General features: G+C 35.1%; 1 protein-coding gene across 6 annotated transcripts in view; it reads left to right on the top strand.

Annotated features, from left to right (window-relative positions):
- Positions 1-25,061, top strand: part of LOC310898179 (uncharacterized protein) — a 467,382-nt gene that overhangs the window by 114,013 nt on the left and 328,308 nt on the right. For all 6 annotated transcript variants that reach the window (XR_014583048.1, XR_014583049.1, XR_014583050.1 and 3 more), the window contains one exon: positions 3,423-3,585. The gene's annotated coding sequence lies outside the window, so the exon portion shown is untranslated. The remainder of the gene's footprint in view (positions 1-3,422; positions 3,586-25,061) is intronic.

Here is a 25,061-nt window from a genome sequence, read left to right as displayed (position 1 = left end):
ATAAGGAAATACCTATAAGAACTGTGTTACTAAGAAAGTAAGTTATAGAGAAATCAAGCAGATATTGTTGCAAGACACTGAGATGATACTCTTGTTGAAATATTTCTTGTGTTAGATAGGTATTTAGTACATTTAGTGTATAAAATATGCTAACAGAGGCACTCAATTTATATGTGCACTATAGGCAGGTATGTATGTGTGATACATTTTGCTAAACAAACTGCATTGTTACATGTCATTCTGAACTTGCAGTATACATGAGTATATATTAGCATCAAAGCTCTGGAGCTATATTTGAATGATGAAGTTACCAAAACAAATAGGAAACAGGAGACAGAATAACAGATGAATGCCATATTCAGGAAGAAGAGTCCTTCAGAAACGTGTTTCTGTGTTCCTTCAGCAGGACATGGGTTGGGTAGGAGATGATCAAAAGGGAATGAAATGACATATCCACACTGGGATCAATCTTTCCTTTTACCACAAATACACACATTCCTCTAGACATAGGAAACTAATAAGCAAGCAGAGCTGAAAGGGATTCTAACAGGAATTCTAATCTATCATTAAAAATGTGGTAGATATTGCATGTTGGGACAGAGACTTTCATTGCCTCAAAATGTTTATGTATTTTAGATCTAGATAGACTTGAAACGATACTAAGACATAAGAAGCCAGACTCTTACCAGATCTAAATCGAATATTAAATTAGGAATGAAATGCAAGTGAGAAGTCTTCTGGCATATTTCACTTTGAGGAGTTGCTTAGTTGCTTGAATGACTCCCCGAAGATGTGGAAAATAATCTAAAAATGAAGTGGCTTTAGCTATTCTGGAATCTTTATGCACAAAGAATATCTTTCTTGTACCCTGTTTTTTTTTACTTTTTCTTTTTAAGAAGATACATATTAACTAATCTTCAAAGATGCATCCACCTATATTGATGTTAAAAGTATTCCATGGAGCATGAACAAATTCCCTTTTGTCACCCTTGAACAGGTTAGGAAAAGCACTCAGAACATGTTAATTTTCTCTTGTTCCACTCTAGGAAACGTTTTCAAGACTTTTGTATTGCTTATTATTTTTTCTCCTGTCTCCCTTTCTTTTCAGTATTGATGTCGGTTTTGTTTTGCATGTACCTTCACCTTTACACAAATAAGTAAACATTACTCACCCAAAGCCTATGAAAACAGGAGTAAGGAAGTTCTAGCCTTTTGCAGGTTTTATGTATGCTAAAGTTTGAACAGTGAAAACTTCATTTGCTATACAGACTTGCGTGGACCGAAATTAAATTCCCTATAATGAAATTCATTTTCATGTAGGAGAGTGCTCTTACCTAAAAATCCTTGTCTCTGTGTAAAGAAATCTAGTGTATAACATGATTATTAATATGAAGGCATGTAATTAAACCAACTGATATGACATAGCTGAGTTACTGAAACGCTAACTCCAGGGAGTCTTCAGCTTTCCTAGCCAAGACATAGAAGTAATCTTGTGATTATTCTCATCTGATTCTAGAAATGTTCAGTGCAAACCAGTATGGGTGGGCTGCAAACTCAAATGTACCTCAGTAGTGTAGAAGATGCTAAAATCAAAAGTACAGGAGAGAAAGGAAATGATCTCTGTTGTCTAAGACCGTGATTTTCTTATTAAATAGAATAAAAAGATTTTGAGACAAGTGCATTGGCTGAATTAAAGAACTGGGGAACCAAATCTGAAGGGCCATGTTGTTATGTACAAATTATAGACTTCTAGATTTATTTTTTTTTTCCAGAGGGTTATAATTTCATATAGTTAGTGGAAATCAAACATGTATTTAACAAACAAAGCTAAACCACACAAACATTGAAACTTTGTCAGGAGACAAACTTAGAGCTGACACTTTTTAAGTAGTATCTCATCTTGAAGGCTTCTGGTTAGCAGTAAAATTGAGATCACTTATTAAAGGTAATACTAATTACGTTATTATCTACCCACTCAAGTGTTTGTAATTATCTTTACTGTCAGAGTAGGCACAAAATGACACAACAAAATCCAGAGATTCAGACCAGTTCTCAAAGAAGAAAACTGCAGAAAAATTTTGACTTGCTTGTGCGTTTTTCATAGTCAGTGGGATATACCTGAGAACATAGTTGTAAATGCCATGAAAACCTTTTCAGTGAGACTCCACAACCTGCAGAGCACCTCTCAAGAGAAGGGGAGATAAAGTGTCCCTGTCTGTCAGAAGCTGCAACATGCACTGGCACAGATTTACTACTCTTCAGTCATGGATCCTCTTGTGCCAAAATGAAAGTCTGGTTCCTGGTGAATAGGACCTACTCAATGAGTCTCCAAAGTGTAGTTTGGAGATCTCTTTCACCACCCTGGGTGACAAATCCTTTCTCATCTTTTCACTGAGAGTTATATATACCTCTAACTTGCTCTTTCTTGGAGCTCTGCTAAGTGTTTTTTTTTTTTTAACAGATTAAATAAAAAAAAGATTGTATTGTAGCACAGTTATTAATATTATATTATTCATTGTGATGGTAATTGCTTATCAACAGGTACTTCTTAATTATCAGGTTGCCTGTAAATGCCTAATCTCAGATCTATACTAAATGCAAAGTGAAGCAGTAGGTGACAAGTTGACAACTTTGGGGTTATCCAAAATATCAATATTAAGTGTCTAATTTTATTTTCTTGAGCTAAATGATAGCCAGAATGTATCATTATATTTGAAAAGGTTAAAATGCAGATGAACTGCAGTTATGACGTCATGTTCAAGAATACATACCTTATACATCCATTTTTCTGAAGAGCTCTGTCTTAAGCTTATTGTGCTATTTCCAAACTGCTCAGGTCACTTACAGTTGTAACTCTGGTCAAAGACTTTCTCCTGCATTGTGAACATGTCAAAGTATTGCCTAAATGAAAACTGTGGTCTGGTGCTTAAGGTATTCTCTTCAGTGTTCAACTTTGCCTGCCAAGTGCAGCTGATAGGTATTTTTTTTTCCCACTCTGAGTAACAAATAATAGGTCACCTGATAGGAATACACATAGTTTATGCTTATTTATTTTACTTTCCAAATAACAACTTAGTTGAGTAGGAAAAGCTTTGCAGTAAGAACTGTTCTGTTTAAATGGATCGAGTAGCTCAAGATTTAGCAGATGTAGGTGAAAGTCCTTTGAACTGGGCTTAAGATTTCGGAAGACACCATACTTTTAGGGTAGACTATTGGTGATGAATTAGGATCATTGGTGACTTCCAGAGATCCTTACTTGGCTGTTGCTAGCGTTCTGCCCTGTTTCCACCTTTCTCCAAGCAACAAAATCAAAAGGAGGGGTGAGTTGTACCCAAAACAAATATAAAACATTCTTTGTGATCCTCTCCATGTGAGCAGTGAAGTGCAGCATTAATACTTTTTTTTTTTTTTTCCCTGAACAGAGGCTTCCTGGGTTCCCTGGATGTGTGAGTGAATCCCATTCTTTACAGTGAGGACAGGTGAGGGACGAGCACTAGTGAAGGAAGCTTCCTTATCCTGCCTTATTACTGAGTCTGAGTTTTGAGTTGGAGAGATCACCTCTTCAAAAACTCTCAGGCTCAAAAGGTACTTCATTAGCCTCTGTGCTGAGGTTGCCAGTGAGTGCCAATTAGTTCCAGGAGGTGTTTGTTGCTGTAATAGGAATTTAGAAATTCCTTCTCTGATAGAAACGGTAATGACTGCAGGATAACACTGTCAGGGCTAGGCTCACTAGGTTTCATGTATATTGCCTTGGCTGAATGCTTTGTAATTTTGTAAATTGTGGTAAGTCACAGTATTTGGACTACATGCAGATCTCTGTTTCACCTGTGATGTGTCTGAGTCAGCTTTCTTTAAATAATACGTGCTTCCTGATCAGTCTGTCCTTTGATTTCTGTAATCATCATTTTGCCTATTATCTCATTGCAACCATACTGAATAAACTCTGGACTGTTTTCAGATTTCTGTAATTAATTGCTCTGATTCTGCAGAGTATTATTGAATGTTTTTATTTGCTTTATATTGAATTTTACTGCATTTTTATATTAATGGATATTTTCTGGCTCTTATTTTTCATTTCCTTCTGCCCTTCCATAGCCTTTTTTTCCTAGCACATACATTTTCCTTTAAAACTAATACAAATTACCAGTAAAATGTCAGTGCCATGTTACCTTGTTGTTCAACTTTACTCTCTTTCCAGTTAGGACAGATGTTTCTTGAATTTGTGCCCATTCCAATCGTTGTTCTCCTTAGTCTATTAAAACAATATAGCTTATACTTTTTTATGTATGTGCTTTTTTTTTTTTTGTGCCTGATGCTCTGACATCACAGTCACTTCAAAGTCTGCTCTGTTTTTTGTTATTTTTCCTGGTAATGGGCATCTACTAGAGTTACAGAAGGTATGGATGTGTATGAACTGTCATAATATAGTGGTAGGAGACAGGCATAAATTTATTCACCCTTATAAAAAGAAGAGACTACCTCTTCAGTTTCAGGTCTAGAGTGGAAAGTTATGGTATACTGCCTGAGCACTTGTGTAATTTCTTGTCATGATACAGGAGCACTTCTGGCCTCTCTCACAGGATGGTGGTAGGAATTTTTTGTTATTTTCTTTTTCTCTCCAAGGTCTGCTTGAGCTCTTGGTATGTTTTACCATTTTGATAAAGCTAATCTCGCTGCTCACCAGTTTCAGAAAGCCCAAGTCTGTGATAACTCATCCTTAGCCTATATCTCTAAACAAGTCAATGAGAAGAGAAAATATAGCTAAGCTTGAAAGTTTGTTTGGGGGAAGAGCTGAGTTACTACACAAAAAGACTGCAGAGTAACAGTGCCTTATACTGTCAGTTTCCAGAAAGGTCTTTACATATGCTTTTAGCTTGTTCGGACTGTGAAGTTCAACATCTTTTACTCATGTTTTAGATAGCATTTTTTTTTTTTCCTCAAGTAGGTCTTGTTGGGAGCACCCCGAGGATGTGTAGCTGTGATTCACCCAACAGACCATGTGTCACCTCTTGCTTCATAATGTGATTGTGCCTCATTGTGTACCTGTACTATTAGCATTGATGCTCAAGCAAGACCTGAGTTTGGATTTACCATTGATGGAAGTTGATGTTAAAGTCCTTTCACTTTAATGTTGCAATACCTGTATCAGTGGCTAGATACTGTTTAATGAAGGACAAGAGTTCAGGAACACAAGTGTTTTGGTCAAAAAGTGAAAGACAGCCATGAACAGCTTGCAGATGTTATAAAAAAAGGAAATTCTAATCAAATGTGTGGAAATGAGGTGTCTTGATCCTCCAAGGCACTGAAAAACCTGCTGGATGAAGCCCTGTGCATCCTGACCCATGTCTGGAGAGGGAATTGGATCAGATGACTTCTAGGAGTCTCTTCCATCTTAGATTACTCCATTGCTCTAGAACTAGATGAATGAGTCTTATCATGAAACTTGATTTGAATGTTCATGGCCTTCTAAATTGGGAAGGAAAAGAGTACAGAACTAACATCATCTTTAACTTCAACTGCTTTAATCAGTCCTTTAATCACTGAAAATACAGTATTTGGTTTTCAAATTTCTCTTACAGAGTTCTCAAGGTACTATTGTAGTAAGATTCCAACCCCCCCCCCCCCTTGTTTCTTGTTTTTGCCTTTTTATTTTTCAGTTAAGCAAAACTGTTTTTTAACTTATTTCTTTATAGTGTGAATCCCATTCAGGTATCCTTTCTTAAAGTTCTGCTAATCTCACAAGATAATGTAGAGGTTTTTAACCTGGCCTAAAGTTGTATTTCTCTCATAATTACATATAGGTGGGAGGGACTGAAAGATGGAAAATGGTTACAGTCAAGGAAAGGAAATCATGAGCAAGGCTGGGTGTTGACATCAGTATATGGAGCTTAGAGATCTGGCTTAAGATATTTTAGAAAGTAATTCTTCATTGACACTGTCTGATTTACCTGAATACAAAGAAGTTCTGCTAGAAGCCAAGCTGTGTGGAAGAAGAGCTTTCAGGCTTGAGACAAAGATTTAATGGTTTTCAGAGTTTTAGATTTGAAAACAAATAACCTATTTTAATGTAAGAGAGCTGCCTGCTCAAGAAACCAAGTTGTGCTTGGTAGAGAGGTAATAGTTTTGTAAATTGGAAATTGCCTAAACAGCTTGCTTAGACTAGGTAGATGTAAACATGTAAGGAAATGGTGAAAAACAAGGGGGGAAAAAAAACTCAGAACATAAAGCTTTCCCATTAGTTCTGAAAGAGGCTCTTTTCCTTCAAAACAAAATTGAAAGGCTAAAGAAAAAAAAAAGGCCAATCTGAAGGCCACTAAGTATATGCTGTTTTTGATTAGATCCTCCACACCCACTACATGCATGTGACTACCCCAGATTTAATTTTCTTTTAATTCCAGTTGCTTGCTTAGCCTATGGTTCATTTAAAAGTTGTTCATTCCTGTTTAGTGGTGCTTTGAGATTCTAAAACCACGTTTCTTATATAGCTGTACTTTCAGATTTAATTTCAAAAAAGTGATGTATGTCATCGACCTTTACTGTGCTCGTTTCAAAACCGAAGTAAGCCATGTACTATGCAAGTTGCCACTGTACCATTGCAAGTCACCCAGAGAGGCAGACCAAAAAATATTCTTAAGTGATAAAAATAATAACATAAAGTAAGCAGCAGTAACAGTGATTACATAACACCTTAATGATCTAATTTTTTATAGGAAAACACACACACCAGGCAGAGTTTCTCAGCTCTAGTATACATTAGAGGAATCAATTTGCCCTGTAAGGGAGAAAAAAGAAAAAAACAGCACTAAATAAGCGCAAGTGTGATGTATTTTATACTAGTGAAGAGCTTTCCCCTTGGAGAATTCAGTGAAATTTTCTTTGGATTTATGAAGTGATAAAGTTAAATTACACTTCATTAAAGAAGAAAAACAAGCTGCTTAGCCTGCCATAAGCTATTGTGTGTGTGATCTTGCATTACCATGAGATCTTCAGAGCTCTGGGGTTTTGTGAGTGTCCCATACAGTTGGTTAGCATTTGGTTTGTCTACACTCATGCCTCTCAGGCATGGTATTGAGGGTTGGATTCTGTATTCTGGGTTAGGACACTTGCAGTATCTATGATAAATGAACAACTCAAGGGTTAGCATTTCACAACATGTGATTTATTTCCCAGATATTTATTTTAACATAATTAATTTCAAGGCTTTTTCAAATGATTTTTAAGTTCATTCATGATTTCTAATGTCTTCTGCACCACTTTCCCACTCCTTAGAGTCAAATTAATATTGGGTATAGAGAGATCTTCCTGTAATGTTTATTGGGGTCCATTCATTTAACAGAAAGTTATTAAGGTTCTCAAGCTGTAAAAGGTTAAAAACAAAACCAAAAAATACTGAACTTGTGTAACTTTTCTACGTTTTTTACATGGCCATTCCCAGACCTAGGGAATGGAAATGACCAAGGAACGTAAATACAACTGCTGCTGCTTATATTTGGCTGCTATCAATTCCTATGGTAGATCTGTTAATTTTTGTTCTAAGTGTGTGTACTTAGAGATACAAGATGGTTGATATTTTTGTTCTAAGTTTTCAGTTAAAAAAACCAAACAAACAAGAAAAAACAAAACCACCCACCTTATGTCCTCTTTTCAACTTGTGTGTGCCCATTAAATATTGAGAACAGTCTACACTAAGAAACAGTTTAGGAATTCATTTAAATTTTCTCCCTCAGAGTTTTACTAAACTTCCTCCTGACAGACAGATGCTTTTATGTATTAATTTCTGGGAAGAGTTTGCATTCCAACACCCAGAGATTTCCCTAAGTAGCAGATAGACCTAAATACATAGAGATTTTTCATCACTAATACATTTCATCACTAATGAATTAATTAGTAGTGCTCTCCAGAGGGGAAACAATTTCCAAGTTTTAAAGTGGATTTCTTTGAAATCCCACAACTCAATAAACAGCACAATGTCACTAGAGTAATAGGAAGGGCAGGGAGAGTGGTGAGGGCTTTATTTTCCCCACTTTTAGTCTTAAATTGTACATATCAAAGAGCCTGTTGTCTCATCAGATGTAGGAAAATAGCATGGTCAGTGATACGTGGGATTTAATGACTTAAAATAATAGAGTATAAAGTTGTGTCTTTTTTCTTACAAATATTTTTTTATTTACCAAAGGAATTAAGTATTTCTCTTTAACCAACAATGTTTCACATGTGAATGCATTTGCATTTTTTTCCACATTTATTCAATTAATCAAGTTCTCTTGTACTGAAGAGTACAACAGTACAACAACTATAAATTAGTGTTATAAAATAGAATTTGATATGGGATTGTAGTAGTTCAGCTGATTTTACATGGAACAGTTAAAAACAAAATTGAATAATATATAACATGATAAGGATTAACATTATAGAATATATGTATGTGTATGCATCTGGTCTAGTGACCTGAAAACTCATATCAGATGTTTGGAAGAGACATCAGAAAATGCTGAAGTCGGTTTCTTCTTCTGACTGGTTGTTGCAGTTTAGCTGAACACAGTTACTGTTAAACAGGAGTAGATAAAGAGAGTATATACCTCTATCAATTTAAAAATAAAAATAAAAAAATAAAAAAAATCTGAAAAATAAAAATCTAACATAGTTTACTGCAAATGTGAAAATGCAAATAATTTGAGATTGTTAAGTTACACTTAGTGGTTACTCGCTGGCTAAAGTAGTTTACAAGGGTGCAAAAGTATCTGGTTTATTTCCCTTAGGAGACAAATTTTCCCAACACAATCTCTGTAAAATAAAGTTCTTCTTAGTCAAATAGTTCTTTTTTTTTGTTTGTTTCTCTTCCCAAGAGGCACCTTCCAAAGGAGTAATAATTAGCATTTGAATTTATTTACTAGACTAGGCAGCTAATAGGGCTTCTACGAAATATTTGTGTGCCTTTTCAGGACTAGATAATGTATTTTCAAATTATGTAGACTGGTGATATCAACAAAGTTGTTGTATTAGTCCTCTCTTGGCCCTGTGATATCATTTAAAGCTTCCATTTGTGTATGGCCCTATTCTGTTAAAGGAAGATAGCGATCTAGTTTTTAGCTGTTATAAGTTATCTGTGACTCTCAGAGTCATTCTTTTAAAGTCTAAAGAGTGAAGTCCGGTATATGAGGGAAAGACTGTAACAGGATGACTGATGGGGACAGAGCTTTGTAGCCAAACTCCTCTTTGCAGTGGATTTTCTGCTGAGTTGTTATGAGCAACTGACAGAGAGTCTGTAATGGGAAAGCCGACATTAAGTAGGATGATGTGACTGGAGCTTTGAGGAAAATAGCTTTGCAACTGTGAACTAAAAGGTAGGCTACACATCTGGTCAGAGGCATGTGCCACTGATGGAATAAGAACCTCGGCAATTTCTTAAATGACATTAAAATTAATGCTATACTTCCATCGCTTTGCTTCTGCTACCCTGCCACACGGCTTTCCATATTTTACGGTACACACATCATTTGAGTTCTGAAGAAAATTTGCTTAGCCAAGAAGTCATCTGTATTCAAATTATTCATAAGGGAAATAGCATCTTAGGCAATTAAAACGTGTGCTGGGCAAAAGAAAATGTTGCTTCCTGAAAGCAAAAAGTGGATGCTTCATCTACTAGAAACCCTATTACAAATGCCTTTCTGTTACTAAGCACCTAATATTGAAAAGAAACTTGCTCTAATCAGAGGGGAATCATACAACGACATGGGAAAAGACTTCTTTAAGTTTACATTGGTGCTTTTCTTTTTCTGCTCTTGATGCAGGCTTTCTTCCACTTCTCTCAAAAAGAAAAAAAAATCAACCTCAAAATATATCCAAATGTTCTTGCTATTTGTAAGGAATTGTACATTAGTTTTACTTGCCTTGCATTTGAAATGCTAAGTGTGATTTATCCTGCACAAATTAATTTCTTTTTCAGCTTGGCCTGCAGTTACATGGAAGAAGGGAGGGCAAGACTGATGCGATCAGGTTTTGGATTCTGGAGTTATGTTCCCCATATGGCATGAGGGCTTATTTAGTTGAAGAAACGTGAGCGGAGTGGAGCTAGAATAAACAGTGCACTCTTATCATCAGTCTTTGACAATTTACTAGGAAGGGAAATAAGCTAACCCATATTTAAAATTAGTCTGAGCGAATAAGGGAGCATGCTATATATCTTTTACCCCCTCTAGAATATAAATTACCCCTCTTGAGCCATTAAAAAAATTGGTTTCTGCTTGATGCATGTCTAGTCACTGATCTGCAATTTATGACGCTTACAGCAAAACTGTATTATTTGGGTTGTCTTTTCCTTGTAAATGAATAACTCCTATAAGTGTTCTCCTTGAGTAGTTTTTTTTTTTTCTTTTTTTGAAGTTTACAAACCTGCATTGGAAAAGCAGATCAACTACAACTCCCCCCCCCTCCGCCCAGCTCCTGTCCCAACAATCTATTTGATGGTTGGCTAAAAGCTTATTTTAGTCGTGTTGATTCTGTACCAGTCAATGTTGTAGATGTGAAGGTGTGTGAAATTTCTGGGTCTTGGACATATCTTGGTTGTATGGAAGTGCTGAGCAAAAGAAGAATAAACTACGTTAAGTTGTTGCCTGTATTTCCCAAGTATGTGGAAACTTACAGAAGCTGGGCTATGGCATCTCTTGTTGGCTGGGCAAAGAGGCAGATGCTGCTCCTTCTTTTGGAGGGCTGAACCCAGGTAAATGGGGTGCAGCAGTGCCTGTGGGCCATGGGGACAAGGTTTCTGTTCCTCCCTACTCAAGCCAGCCAACAGAGCTGGAGAAGAGCCGTGAGAGAGCCTACTTCTGCTTTTTCTAGTTGAAGAAATCATTGGGTGAAGGGAGATAATTCTCTTTCTGGTCTATTTGCAGACTACCTGCTGATGTGGTTTTCACCTTTCTTAACCTCTTCAGTCCATCTCTGCTGCTGAATCAGATGGAGTGCTTAGAGCTGTAGAGTACCATCGATTTCCAAGCAGAGCCCTGTTGGGTTCCGTGGGGAATTCTGTTTTAAAAATCAATGGCATAATATGATTCAAAATAATAATAAGAGAGCAAAGGGACATGGAGTTTAGTTCATCCATGACCCGTGATATTGAAAAATCGATTAGTTACTTGCATCACATAGAGCATATACTGAGTGTTGCTGTGCATGCCTTGTTCACAGGCTGAACGCCTTTATTTTAACACAACTTATTTACATAAACAGAGGAGAACTGTCTGAAGTATGGAGTCCATGACCTTTTAGTTACAATTCATCCAAGTTTTTGAATTAACTCAATAAACTATAGATATTTTTCCCTCAATATAGTCTTTTAATACCAGAAAATGCATTTGTATTTTTCCCCTACAGCTGTATCAAAAGAATACATACATAATCATAAAATTCAAAACACTTCCACCTAGGGATAATGTTTCTGTACTTGGGAGCATTGCTTTTTTTTTTTTTCTCTCCTTGTTACAGTCAATTTGATATACAAAATCAAATTGAAAACTACAGAATCAAGGTCAGAGCTATTGTGAATTTTAAAAACTTTTTATGAGAACTTAATGTTGTAAGCATGGCTTCATTAATCTTATAATTTATTTGTAGAGTTTTCTTGTTCCTGAATGACAGGTACCTCTCATCACATGTGCTGTTGCTATCTTCCTTACTACTTTGTTCTTCAAAAACTTAAGGCCTCAATTTTGTTTTGGCTTTGTGATCTTCCAAATTAACAATACAATTCTCTCTCTTCCCAGTAAACAATTTCCACTCTGTTCTTGATTCTTAACATTTTTTTTCCTTACTTTACCAGCTTTTATGCCCAGGTGCTTCTCTTTTGAAGAATCATAACCAGAAATCTGATTTTTGAGGCTGGACCTCATGATATTTTGTGGCACAGATTAACTAGTTGAAGAAAAACAAATTGGTATCCATGATTGGGGAAAGGAGGCCAATTTGTTATATGTGAGCTAAATAGTTACAGGCAAGAATATAAATGAGTCATTTTAGTAGTTTCTGGGTGTAATCCTTTGTTTTGTTCAAAGCATGTTGTTATGCTCTGTCAAAATATGCACATCTTTGTATGTTAGCATTTTAAATAAATACCACATGCAGTCAGTGAGTGCTTATTAAAATGTTGGTAACCTGCATTGTCATAAAGCTAGCTGTATGTACAAAGTAGGAGTTAGTTAGTGGTGTGCAGGAAGATAGAAAAATAAACTAATGAAAATCCTTTAAAACAATGACTATATTATTGTCCAAGTGGATGATAAATCAGACAAACCAGAGCAAAGTGTAGGGAATTTGAGAGGGAAAGAGAGAAAGAAAAACAGGACTTTTAAGTGGTTTAAGATTGACCACTTCTTTGGGCATGATTTCTAAATTCTTTATTAAATGGCTGTTTGGACAGTGCTGTAAGCAAGCTGTTTGCCTGACTCTGAGGTTTATAGTGAATGGTTCCTGAACAGAAATGCGTTCCTTCAAAAAGGAACATTATACGTGAGGAAGGGAGGTGCTAGTTAGAAAAGCAGTAATGATATAACTCTTAAGAGCTGCACAAAAAAACCTTCTTCTGGATATTAGAAAGCACAAAAGCTTATGGGAGACCAACCAAGAGAGCTCCATGAAATGTCCGCAAACTGAATCAAAGCTCATAAAATGCGAGACTATAGCTACTGATCTTTGACCTTAGTAAGTGCGAGATCTTGTATAACAGCTTACACAGTTCATGTCTGGCTGGATAAGAGTAAATGCTGAGCAAATCTTCAGGTCTTTCCTCTTTCTTCTGTAAACATTGCCCTGTTTAAATGTATCTGGAATCTGCTGCTCGAAGATAGCTAAATATCAAATGATAATTTATAATCTTGGGGAAAGTAAACTATATAAAAATAAATAAATTATACCTCAGAAGAGGTGAATGTGGTGGAGTGAAGGCAGCTAGATCTGCCAGCAGGGACTCACTGGTGATGGCTAAAGAAGAGAGACCAGGAATGAGTTTAATCTGGGAAGGGCCTTTTTGGTATTTTTCCCAATTATTTATAAGGAAAATACGGGAGCATCTCAGCCCCAGGCTGTAAAAGGCCGCTCACATACTTTTGCACATGATTGATCTGTATCATCAAGGAGGGGGACGCCAAGTGCAGCTGCAAGCATGATGTACTGTGGTATTTATATTTAAAAACATCTGAATTAAGCAGTATATTTTTTACACTTAGATGAATAGAATTTTAAAGAAGACAAGAATGATAGCTTTAGATTGTGGGATGAAAAGTAAATAGATAAAAACAAGGAAGGGAAATTGGTTGAGTTCATTTTATTTTTGATGGCTTCCTGTGTAAAGCTGGAAAATGATCAAAGACAGATGATGCATGTACGTGTTTAAACCTCTTCTACTCCATCTTTATTATTTGTGTGTTTGTTTTTTTTTCAACTTTAATGTTGAAAGTTGAAATGTTCAATCTTGAATATTTTGCATTTTCTGAAACTAATCAATCAAACTGAAATACATCTAACAAAAACAAACTATTTGTTGAATTTGACCCACTTAAGAAATAGAAAATGAAAAAAAAATAGTTTCATAAAATAAGTTATGTCTTCTATAATATTAGATTATAATTCACCATTTATTTTAATCATCTATTGATATCAGGCCCCTTGTGTGTTTGTGTATATATATATACACATACACACACACACATATATATATATAGCCACAGGACACTTCTGTATGCGCTTTTGCGTATTCTTTGGATTAATTTCCCAATGCTCTTAATGTTCTGCAAATATTCTCTCTTAAAATGTTTGCTGCAACATGCAAAGGTGTCTAAACAACTTTTACACTAATCAATCAATAATCTGTAGTCTAATATCTGCATGAAGTGAAATGCCCTCAGAATGTGGTATCTGTTTAATACCTGCTGGTATCTCATAGCAAGAAAGACCCTGATAACTGTGATGTGGAGGCTTGTTCGAAATCTCACAGAAGAAAGTAACTGCGTGCATCTTCAGTTCAGTGATTGATGGATCTGGCACTGAATGGGAAAAAATATGACATTTTTTTCTTGAGTTGTATGTAATGATACTGGAAGAATGTGTCTTTAAATCCCCCCCCCTTTTTTTTTTTAATTCTCTGAACATTTTGTTTTATCCACTTGGATATTTTCCGTAGGTGCTAAAAATATATAAGAATGATTGAACCTTCAGCATATCACCTATAAAATGATCTCTGCATGAAGGTATGACAGAAGAAATTGATTTTCACTTTTCATCAATATTTCTAAATTGTAACACATTTTGCACTAAGAGAAGATGCATCACCCTGTTTCTTTTTTTGGTCACCATTCCTGAAATAAAGTGCATTAAAAGCTACTAGCATGGAAGTTTCAGATTAGTAATTCACAGCCTACAAATAGATTTCTTTCTCTCTGTGATAAGTCAGTCAGTGAACCAAGTATTGTACATGGATGATGGGCAATTCACTCACTGGATGTTATTTTTATTTATATTTTTATTTATTTATTTATTTTTGACATTTCTCCTCAAAGCTTGAGGTAGAATGAATTTTGACTGAGACTTTTTGGACACTTCCAAATTTGAATGCTTAATTTAGCTGTTACCAAATGGGCTCTGATAAAGCATGATGCACAAAATGAGCATGCTTTTTTTTCATAAGCTCTCTTTGTTATTACTGGTAGAGTTTGAAATATTGCTCCAAACTGGTTGGGTTGGAACTACAACATTTTCTTGTATTCTCATTCATATTTTTTACCCAGTTAGTAGCAGACTTTGTCAGCTGATTCATAAAGCTGCTCTCTGATTCCTCATACCTTCTCTACCTATGGTGCTAGCTCACGTAGGGGGATCCCTTTGGATCTTCTGGGAGACCACATTTTCTAGCAAGTGCTGATGCTGTTCTACATCTTTTCTGGATAAATGTGTTTTTCTATGTTTGTTAAGCTTTCTGCTTTGATGTTTACATTCAGATAAATGTTACCGTATATCATGTTTCTTTTCCTGGAATTAGATGTAAAAATTAGCTTCTGGGAGAGGCAAGACTGAAGTGCCTCATGTACCAGCTGAACAAGACACATTTTCAATTCCATTTATCTATTTAAATTATTTCTTGAGGACCTTGTGAAGGTTTGATTTAAAGGTATATCAGAAGAAATGTGTTAAAGACTGCTAGAAGGCTTTAAATTAAATATTCTTATGAAGTAAACCCTAAGTTTAATCATTTATCATGTGCTTTTTGGCTGAAAAGCATTACAATGTATGTTATATACACACATGTAAGTATTAACATAAGTAAATGGGATTGAATCTTAGTGCATATACTCTGTTTCCCAAAAGATGTTTGTCTTAAGGAGCTCTAATGACAGAGAAATTACCACCTTGCCTCAATATTCTTAGATTTTTTAAATTAATATTTGAATCTTCTTTGCTGCAATTTAAATTCATTTCTAGCTATCACTCAAAGTGGTTTAGTTCACTCATCTAAGTACCAGTTACTTTGTATTCAGATATGTACTTTAAATAATTAAGTTATATCTAGAATTACATGTATGTTCATTGTACTTTTTAATGATGTTCCACAATACATAAACATGCATCCTGAATGCCCATCCTTAATATTCTCCAGATCATCCTGAGATATTGTACAGCTGTAGGCCAATACCTCTGAGTATATTTTCTTTTTGTAACACTAGAAAACCAAACTTAAGCACAGTGAGAATGAGGTGTTACTAACGTAACACCTTTTCTTTTCTCTTTTAAGTACACATCTTTTTCTAAGAGTGCTAGCTCTTGAGCTAACATTTTCTATTATTTCATACGCTAAGTAAAACACACTTAGCTTAGAGGAATGGATCCTATACTTGAAACTGGTTTTGGGCAATCTTAAAATCAATTTTCAGTTACTTTATGTGTTTCAAGTTACAGTTCCTGTAATCTGTGTTTTTGTTAGAATCTGTCCCTGTCCTAAGTGTACACCTATTAGTAAACTGCTGTCATAAATTTGTGCTTTATGGCACCTAGGTCTTGCACAAGTGCAGCCTGGAATACTTGGGTCATACTGAGGTTACAAACATTCTGACTGGTCTAGAAATGAAATTCAAATTCCAAAAGGAAATGAAAGATTTTGTTCAAGGACATAATGATTGGACCTTAAGCCCCAGCTTTTCTCTAGTTTCACCATATGAAGGCTGTGAAGCCTGCACAGGGCTAGCAGTGATCTAATGCCTGAATAAGGACACAAACACTGCTCTCATTCATACATTTTGAAATTAGACTTAAATAATCATGATGGGTGACAGCAATGAAAAAATATCACAATGCACTCACCCATTATCTCCAAATAAAATACTTAATAGATGGGTAGGACCTTAGTTAACAATTGAACAAAGGAAATTGTAAATCTTACAGCCTAATCAAATTAGAAATCAATATTTCCTTTCCTTACTTTTTTTAAGCAAAGCATTGAAAAAGACCATAACATTTTAGACATTTAGCAACACTAAATTAAATTAATGTCTGTGGGCTAGACTGTACCTCTAAGCACAAAAGCTCTAAGGAGGAACATGTGTGAAGAAAAGGGAAAACGAGGGAGTGGGGGGAGAGCAGAGGTGGTGGTTTGTTTGTATGCACACAAACAGGAACTGTAGTCAGTGCATGCTAATGTGAACAAAATGCCACAGACGAAGTATTGAACAGGACAATCCCCAGCTCTTGTTATTGTTTCTACTAAAAATGAGAGTACACACATTTTGTGGTCTGTATAAATGCAAGGAAGGTTGCCTTCCCCCAAAGTAGTTGAATACAGTTACCTTCAAGCATGCAGTGCATCTAGCCCCATCCTAAACAACAACAACCCCTCCCTCTTTTTTTTCTTTTTTTTTCCCCTCTTTCCTTCCCCCAGCAGCTGGATTTTGGAAGGATTTTTATTTCATAAAAAATGAAAACTATTGATTTTCTTTTGAAATACGAATGAAAAATATATTTTTAGATTTCCTAGCAAATTAAAATTCTGACTTTCATCCAACCTTTATCAAAGACTAGGGAGTGAATTCTCGCCTGCTCTATTAACCTCAATAATGTTCTGAATTTTTACGCCAGCTAAGGCACAGCTTCCAGCATCCTCACTTCTAACAGTCATTAATTGGGTACCTGAGGATAACTCACTATTTGATTGAGCTGCACTTTCACAGCAGGTTCTTCTTTCTTTTCTTTTTCTAATTTGCTTCTTTTGTCATTCACTGTTTTCTCCTCTCTCCATTTTTCCTTTTGCTGTTACCCTGTGATCAAACTCTTGCTAAAGTGGCAACCTGAGTCTACTGAATTAACTTCCTGAGAGAAAGAAGACAGAAAGGACATTTGTGCATGCCTGTTTATACTGGATATATGATGGCATGACAGAGTATATGCATGTGGGAACCTCTTGGGATAAATTGTTGATACAGTCAACATATTCCAAATAAATATTTCCAGACCATACATACACCTGTGTGAAATCTATTTGAAATATTCACATGCTTTTTGTTGTGGGAGTAGTGGTGAGAAGGCTTACAAACTGTCTTTGCATGATAAAAATTAATCTTGCTTTTTCTGGTGCACATACTCTTTAAAATATGTTCACTCCACATGCTCTGAATCTGTGAAAATGAATGTGTAATTTTTTTTATTTTTTTTTTGCTGAAACATGTTAAACTGCAGATGTGTAAAAATCAGAAATGCAATAATATATTCAATAGTAGAAACTTTTTTATTTAAATAAAATGTGGTTGTCTCTTGAGCAATAATAAGGGAGATACAGTTTAATAATTTGTCACATACCATTATATTAGCTTTGATCAGAAATGAAGTTTCCCTAATACGTGATGAAATAAATGTAGGTATGTGAAAGACGTTTTCACCTGTAAAATAATTTGGCTTAATTTCAAAGATGTGAACCAACATTGTGTAATCTACTAGACATAATGCCTTTTTTTCATATCCCACTTTATTCTGTTCCTTGTTCACTGAAAATTGTGTTGTATTTTCAGCACAATGGATAAGTTCTTGTGTATGTAATTTAATACTTGTAGATGCTTATGAGTACAAATGGAGGAAAAAATTCTCATAAACTGTCTTGCACTTTAAAGATGAAAATGCTTTTTTTTTTTTTAGCGTGCACTGCATTAAGCTTTAATTTTTATTGACATTTCTTTTCATTTATTCCAACCGATGTGATTGTAAGTTAATTCTTATGAACTTTTTGAGCAGAAATAACAAGTAAAGATACTTGAGCTTACAAGTAATTATAGGGAAGGGAGAGCTAAACAGCAAAAACACAATACAGACATAGAACAAGAGGTAAGGATAAAAAACAGTGTTATATGTAATGCAAAAAGATGTTTTCCTAATCCCTGGCCTGCTCTTTATTTGTAATTTGTGTGTGTGTATATATACACGCAAACATGCCTTAAACCTGCTGCATTCAGTTTAATATTCATTTTTCCCTTAGTGCAAGCAAACATCAAACCAGTATTATGCTCTTCTCTGTATTTAAATTCTGAAGACAAGTGTGCCCCAAAGTGATTTTTTTCTTCAATATTTTATTCATGCAAAGTGTTAAGTAGGTTAGTAGGTACAATGAACGTACTTAACTACAAATATCCACCTTCTCTGTCACAGTACTCCCTTTACATTTCATGTTGAGTAGCTATGTTCTAGATGAAATACATACCTCATGTCTGTGGCCAAAGAAATCCACAACAACAAAACAAAGATTGAAATACCCCTTAACTGATTTTAGCTATGCTAGGATGAGGCAAAGGCCTTGTTTTAAACTCTCAGTCCCTTCCATATATTCAAGAATATTTCTGGAAAAACTGCACACTATGTAATTACAAAATAACACATCTGCATGCTCTTTCTTCTCAGCTTTTAAATATAATTTTGAAGTCTTAAGAAGAAAAAGGCAGAAAGGGTATTTTCAAATACTCTATCTTCCACCCAGTACCCTACTTTTGTGTGTGTGTGAAGCTTATAACGATATAAGTACCTTTCTTTTTGAATTCATGTTCTATATGAAAGAAATATGAAAATAAATATGAAAATGCAAACAGTTGATAATTTTGGCAACAACAAAAACATTAAAAAGGATCTTAGACAAATATATTATCAAATGCATGAAATTATCCCTGTAATATAGACACCTAATGTTGGTTCTTTGTGCTACTGGGTCAGTTGGGGATTTCTTGTTTTTATTTATTTGCTTTATTTAATGCAAGTTTTAATGTTAAAATTAACCCTTGTATGATGTGCTGCATAAAACAGGCCATGACAGAGTATTTATATAAGGATGCTTATAGTTGTTTGTTCTTATCAAAATTCAATTTTTCCAATGAGAAGTGACACTTGACATGACCATATTCCTTGAAATCATGTATATTCGAGCACTATAATATTATATACTTTGGGATCTGTCTATAAAAATTTATGTACACAGCATACTTGTATGTTGTTAATTTCGTGGTGAGATTTCAAGAGCTCTTTAAGATGCCAAATCTCAGAACTCCCAAATAAATATCACAAATATTATCTGTAATATTTCTCAAATGATGCAATCTTGTTTCTTTCCTACATAACTACATTTAATCACAAGGAAAGAAAAATAATTTATTTCAATTTATATAGTGAAATGTCCAAGCATTTACTTTACTGAAGTTTTACTAGCTTTCTATAAAAGAGTTGCTTATGGAAAACTAAAATTATTTATATTTATACATTGCAAGGACTCTTTCTGGAATACAAATTTTGTGACCCAAGATATAAGAAGAAAGCTTCTTAAAGTATTTTTGAAGACCTTTAAATCTTATTTGTGCGTACACTGTCTACTGGAATAAATTAAATTTGTTTTGTACTTATTGCATTGGGGTATATCTAAAAACCTAAGCCTGCCTACTTCCTCTATTTGCATTCGTTCCTCAATACCTGCAGCCTATCCTGTATTTCAGCTAATTTGGTGAAGTTGGAAAATCAATTCTGTTTTACAAATACTAATGCTGTGATCATTATCTTTGCTCTAAGGGCTTACATTTGAACACAACATAATTCAGATTAATAATGCATATTTAATAAATGCTAACATAAGTACCAAGGAAGCACTTTGGTTTCCAAATGAATCTCTGCATACGGTTGTAATATCTAATCAATAATTAATTATAAGCTAGTTGACCCAATAGACTCTTGCTACTTGCACATATTAAAAAAGAAGAATCTGGTAAGCAGATTGGAAAACTAGAAATATAATGTATAATCACTTTTTGCTCTATTTCTTCACTCAGGCACGAGATTAAGATTTATTTAGTGCTCAGGAGCCCGTGCAACTACATATATAAAATTAAAATAGAAGATAAATCCTAAATCTGGGAACAAGTATACCAACACAGTGAAATAGGTGTTTGACCCATGGTCTAGTCACGTCCACTCATGGACCTGGTATGCTTTCAGCAGACTCAGTTGTGAACCAGCCTTTATGCCTATGATGGTGTCTAAGGGCATCTTATTGTTCCATGTTGGTTATTGATTCAGGTTGAAAAGTGAAGTTGATGAAAGGACAGTCCTCACAAGGTTGTTACGATCCTTTCTGTACATTATACCTGAGGGATGAGTGAGTATCTGCCAATAACCAGTGCTGAACAGCCCCAAGTAGCTTGCACATGGGTGCTATACAACAGAATCTACATCCTGCCAACAATGCACTAGAGCAACCTACTACTTTTGCACAAGAGACTGAAGAGTATCAAGTCCAAGCCCCATCTCTGTTGCAGAGCACAGAGTGGTGACCAGTAACCTCAGAGGAAGCTGAATTGCAGGTCAGAGCTATTCCTGTCTTTGGGGCAGCATCTGGCTTTGTCTAGTAAGGGGGAAGAGGAGGCAGAGAAAAGAGTTCTGTTCTCTTTCAAAGCACAAACATACTTTGATGGAAAAGTAGAGCCCATTTCCCAAAGAACTCTCCTCATTTCAAGCAAGTGAAAACTGGAAGCCTGCTTCTCTAAGGAGCAGCAAATTGTGTCCCTTTGGCTGACACTGAGAAGTTCTGCAGTGCTCTTTAGCCTAAGCCTGGCCTAGCTGCTGCAATGGAGACCTTGAGGTTTTAAATGTTAGATATTGAAATATATAACCATGCTCCCTTACAAGGTCAGTGGATATTTTTTAGGCAGTTCACTATCATTAAAATTAAATCTGGTTTTAATATAGTTGGCTCTCATCAACTCTTTCACTAGTAGCAGCAGTCTGGGTAGCACTAAAAAATTTATGTGACCTTTGAGAACCTTAAAGAATATCAAAAAGAACTTCTTTCTCTAGTGAACAAGCACATGCCTGTTGATGTCATTAAGTGGAATCAGATGTGTTAGCAGTACTAGCACATCCCTTTGGTTTTATCTAAACAGTGGTAACAATGCACAATAATAGCTCTGATATCTGTCTTATTTAACAGCATCATATGCAATGAATCCCCAGTGATGATTTCTCCTAACTTTGGGTCCTAGTCCGTAATGGATTCCACCCTGCAGAGAATCCTTATTCTTTTTCTGGGCTTGTCTGAGGTTAGGCTTGTCTGAGGTATGCCTTTCAGATATCCATAGCACGCTTACCTCTCTTTGATTTTCTGATTGCAGTGTTCAGCACTTCTTAAATCAATTTGTAGGTGACTTAGATCAGAGAACTGAGCTTTGATAAGTAAGTAGCAGGCTTTTGGTCAAGATTTAGATGAAAGCTAACTTTTGTGAATTTCTTTCACCTAGTTGCACATGTAGGAATAGGCATAGTTCATAGCATCCAACAAAAGGAATGGAGTCAAGGTCATGACTTTCCAAAAGTTCAGAAAGAAAGAGGATGGATCTTACCTTAAGGTTTGTGTTCTCCTTTGTTTTGTTGATGAGAAATGTGTGCATTTAAAAAAAGAAACAAAAAAAGCCAACAAGATGACCCTATATAGTTCAGGAAAATGACAATTATCTCAGTATGCATCTCTGATGGCTGTATCTCAAGATATTGCCTTGTTTTTTTGTCCTTTACAGAGTTATGCTTGTGTATTTATGAAACATTCATGGACTGTTAGTCTTGCTTTAGTAAACAGGTAGTAAAGAAAGACAGTCTTGCTTTAGTAGGACAGGAGGTAGTTAGTAGATATACACTAGTATGTATTATTCCTTCTTACTAGTATGTATTGTTCCTTCTTCACTTACCAGCCATGTTTTGGTGACTTTCTATTCATATAGTATGAGCACAACTGTCAAAGACTTTCCTAATTTATTAACTTAAGGATGCAGCATAGTGATAGATATATGATTTAACAGTTTATTATTCTTCATTAAAAATGCAGTAGAACATTAACAGGGTTTTATTCTCAAAGGTATTACATGTAGAGAAAAGAGAGAGAAGCTAGAATAGAAAACAAAGCTATGAACTATTACAGGTTTCTATAATTTTAAAGTTGGATGACAAATCATATTTGCTTATCCCAAAGCTTTGTTATGCAGTAAAACAGAGTTAATGAGAAATCAACCCCACTGCTCAGAAATTTTGGCAAATCTCAGCTCATCTTCAGATTGGATCTAGGCAAATCTGTTTTTTTTTTAGTCTGTTTCTCTGTAGCTTCCATGGAAGTCTACTCTACACAGCTGTCTAATTAGTCACTGCAAAATTGCAGGCAAGTCTATCATCCTCATTATCAGTTGTGTTTCTGGCTATGTGTATTAGCCTTACTCCAAAAGTCTCCCATTGTTTTCCTTCCTGCTTCCTAGATCCATCTCATTTTTGTGAAAGGGGACATAGCAAACTAATAAGGAAATAGTTCATTTATATTTTTTCTGGTTATAAATTGCATATGAATAATTAATGTGGATGTTGCATGCATGAGGTGTTATATGCTGTAATAAGAACAGTAATAGAGCTGTAGATGTTACTGTCCACAAAACAAGCAACTCATTGCCCCTTTGCACTCTATGAATACAACTGGTTGCCTACTTGAGAAACCATAATAATCCTTTATTACCTTTTGTTATTTTTTTTTTTATAAAGTAGGGTTAGATTCCTTATATTGAAAAAAGAGAAAGTGCATTTCTCAACTGAAAGAATTATTAGAATAATGTTATCTATACTATTCTTAACTTAGTACAATATCCAAAATATTTTCCAAAAGCTTAATATTGAATTAAATTGTAATTATTTTTTTTGGTGTGTGTTTGATGTCCGTATAGAGTTATTTTTCTTTTAGATTCTGCTTGTGCTGAACAGTCCACATTTCCTATCTGATACAGTTTATTTTCATTATATTTTGGTGGTGTGTAGGAGCAAAATCTTTGGTTCTCACCAGAAGTACAATTACCAGAAATTTTGTAAGAATTCTTTTGTGTGTCGTAAGATTTCCAATTATGGGTATTTCATTGAGAACCTGTTCGAATAAAACACCTCTAGGAAACATATGGAATAACAAAACATTCAGGCTTTGGCTGTAGCAATAAAGGGTGGAAAAAAGACAACCTACCCTTTTTGAAGTACTCCTCACACAGTTTGTACAAAATGCTTTATTCAGGCGGAAAGGTATATTCTAATCCCAGATTTTTATTTTTATTTTTTTTCCTCTTTCTCTTGCTCTAGATAAACCAGTTTGTACAAAGGTCAGCAAAGAAAATAGTGCATAGCCCTGGGCTTCATATCGTGCATTTGACCACGATCATATTTGGTGTGAGGCCAGGAGGAAAAAAGATATTTGGCAGGTAGGATGGTGTAGAGGTGCATGGTTAAGGAATCATTTTTCATATTTAGCCCACACAATTTATATTTTTATATTTTAATGTTCAGGAATACTCACCTTCCTATATCAAACCAATAATTGTAGCTAAGAATCAAAGGTAAATATGACTTTTCAAGGTTAAACAAGGAGTTAGTCTTGTCATGGTCACAATACTTTGTAAACATAAAAGAGTTTGTTATCAAATTGTGAGATAAAAATAGCTCTCCATGTTAGGAAACATGTGATGTGATCCATCAGGATATTTAAGCATGTTTTACTTCTACATAGGTTAAAAAAGAAATAAATAACCACAAAACACTTCAGTGGACTTTCTTTTTTGCTGGGAGTCCTGTGCTATGCTAGGGCCTTAGTTAGGATAGTTAGAGGCCAAAAACAACAAAAAAAAAAAAACAAAAAAACTAGAAACATGAGCAAAAATCATTTACACTGAATGTGTTGTTTATTTTTATTGTCTTTTTCTTTTATCATTCATCATATTTCACTCATTTGAATGAGACGTATCTTTCACTGACACTTTTTTTTTTTGGTCAACAAAATGCAAAGGAGAGGAACCTATACTTTTGCTCTTTGCATCTCTAATTTGGAAATATAAGATGTTCAGGAAGTCCTGTTAAGCTTGCAATGATCTATTGAAAATTAGCTCATTTGTATGAGCTGAATCGAGCACCAAAATGTCAGGTGTGCTCCTTTTCCCAGCATCGTTGCTAATCTATAGTTTTGGTAGCTGAAGAGAAGTGATGTATAATGAAAATGTCTACTGTGCTGTATATCATTTGCTATTCCTTATTACAGTCAGCCATCTATTCATCCTTTCTGTATGTACTCATGAATATGATGCATAACAAACTGATGCTCCATTTTTTTCCTCATTAAGAATTTGATATCTTGTTCAGCAACACTGAAGAGGAAACGATTTGCGTTTGGTTCTCAGTGTGCATTTTATAACCCATAGAAAATTAAAAATAAACAGCAATATGCACAATGATTTCATATACTTCCTTTCATATAAATTAGAAGCATTTCCAAAAAGGATGTCAGACAGAGCTTGTATGGTGGAAAATACCATAGTAGCAATGTGAAGGCTTCTTTTATAAGTAATTCATAGAATATCTGATGAATCAACATATATCAGATATATTCTACGCTTAGTTCTTCAGTGTGACAAAACGTTTCTGGTTATCTTCAAATCTCTGTCCTTTAAATGTTCATTTTTAGAAGGCTTTCCAGTTCCACATATTTATAATGTATAGACATA

This window comes from Anser anser, assembly GCF_964211835.1.
Source record: "Anser anser genome assembly, chromosome: 4".
NCBI lineage: Eukaryota > Metazoa > Chordata > Aves > Anseriformes > Anatidae > Anser > Anser anser.
Note: the sequence above shows the minus strand (reverse complement) of the source record. Positions and strands in the feature narration are given on the sequence as shown.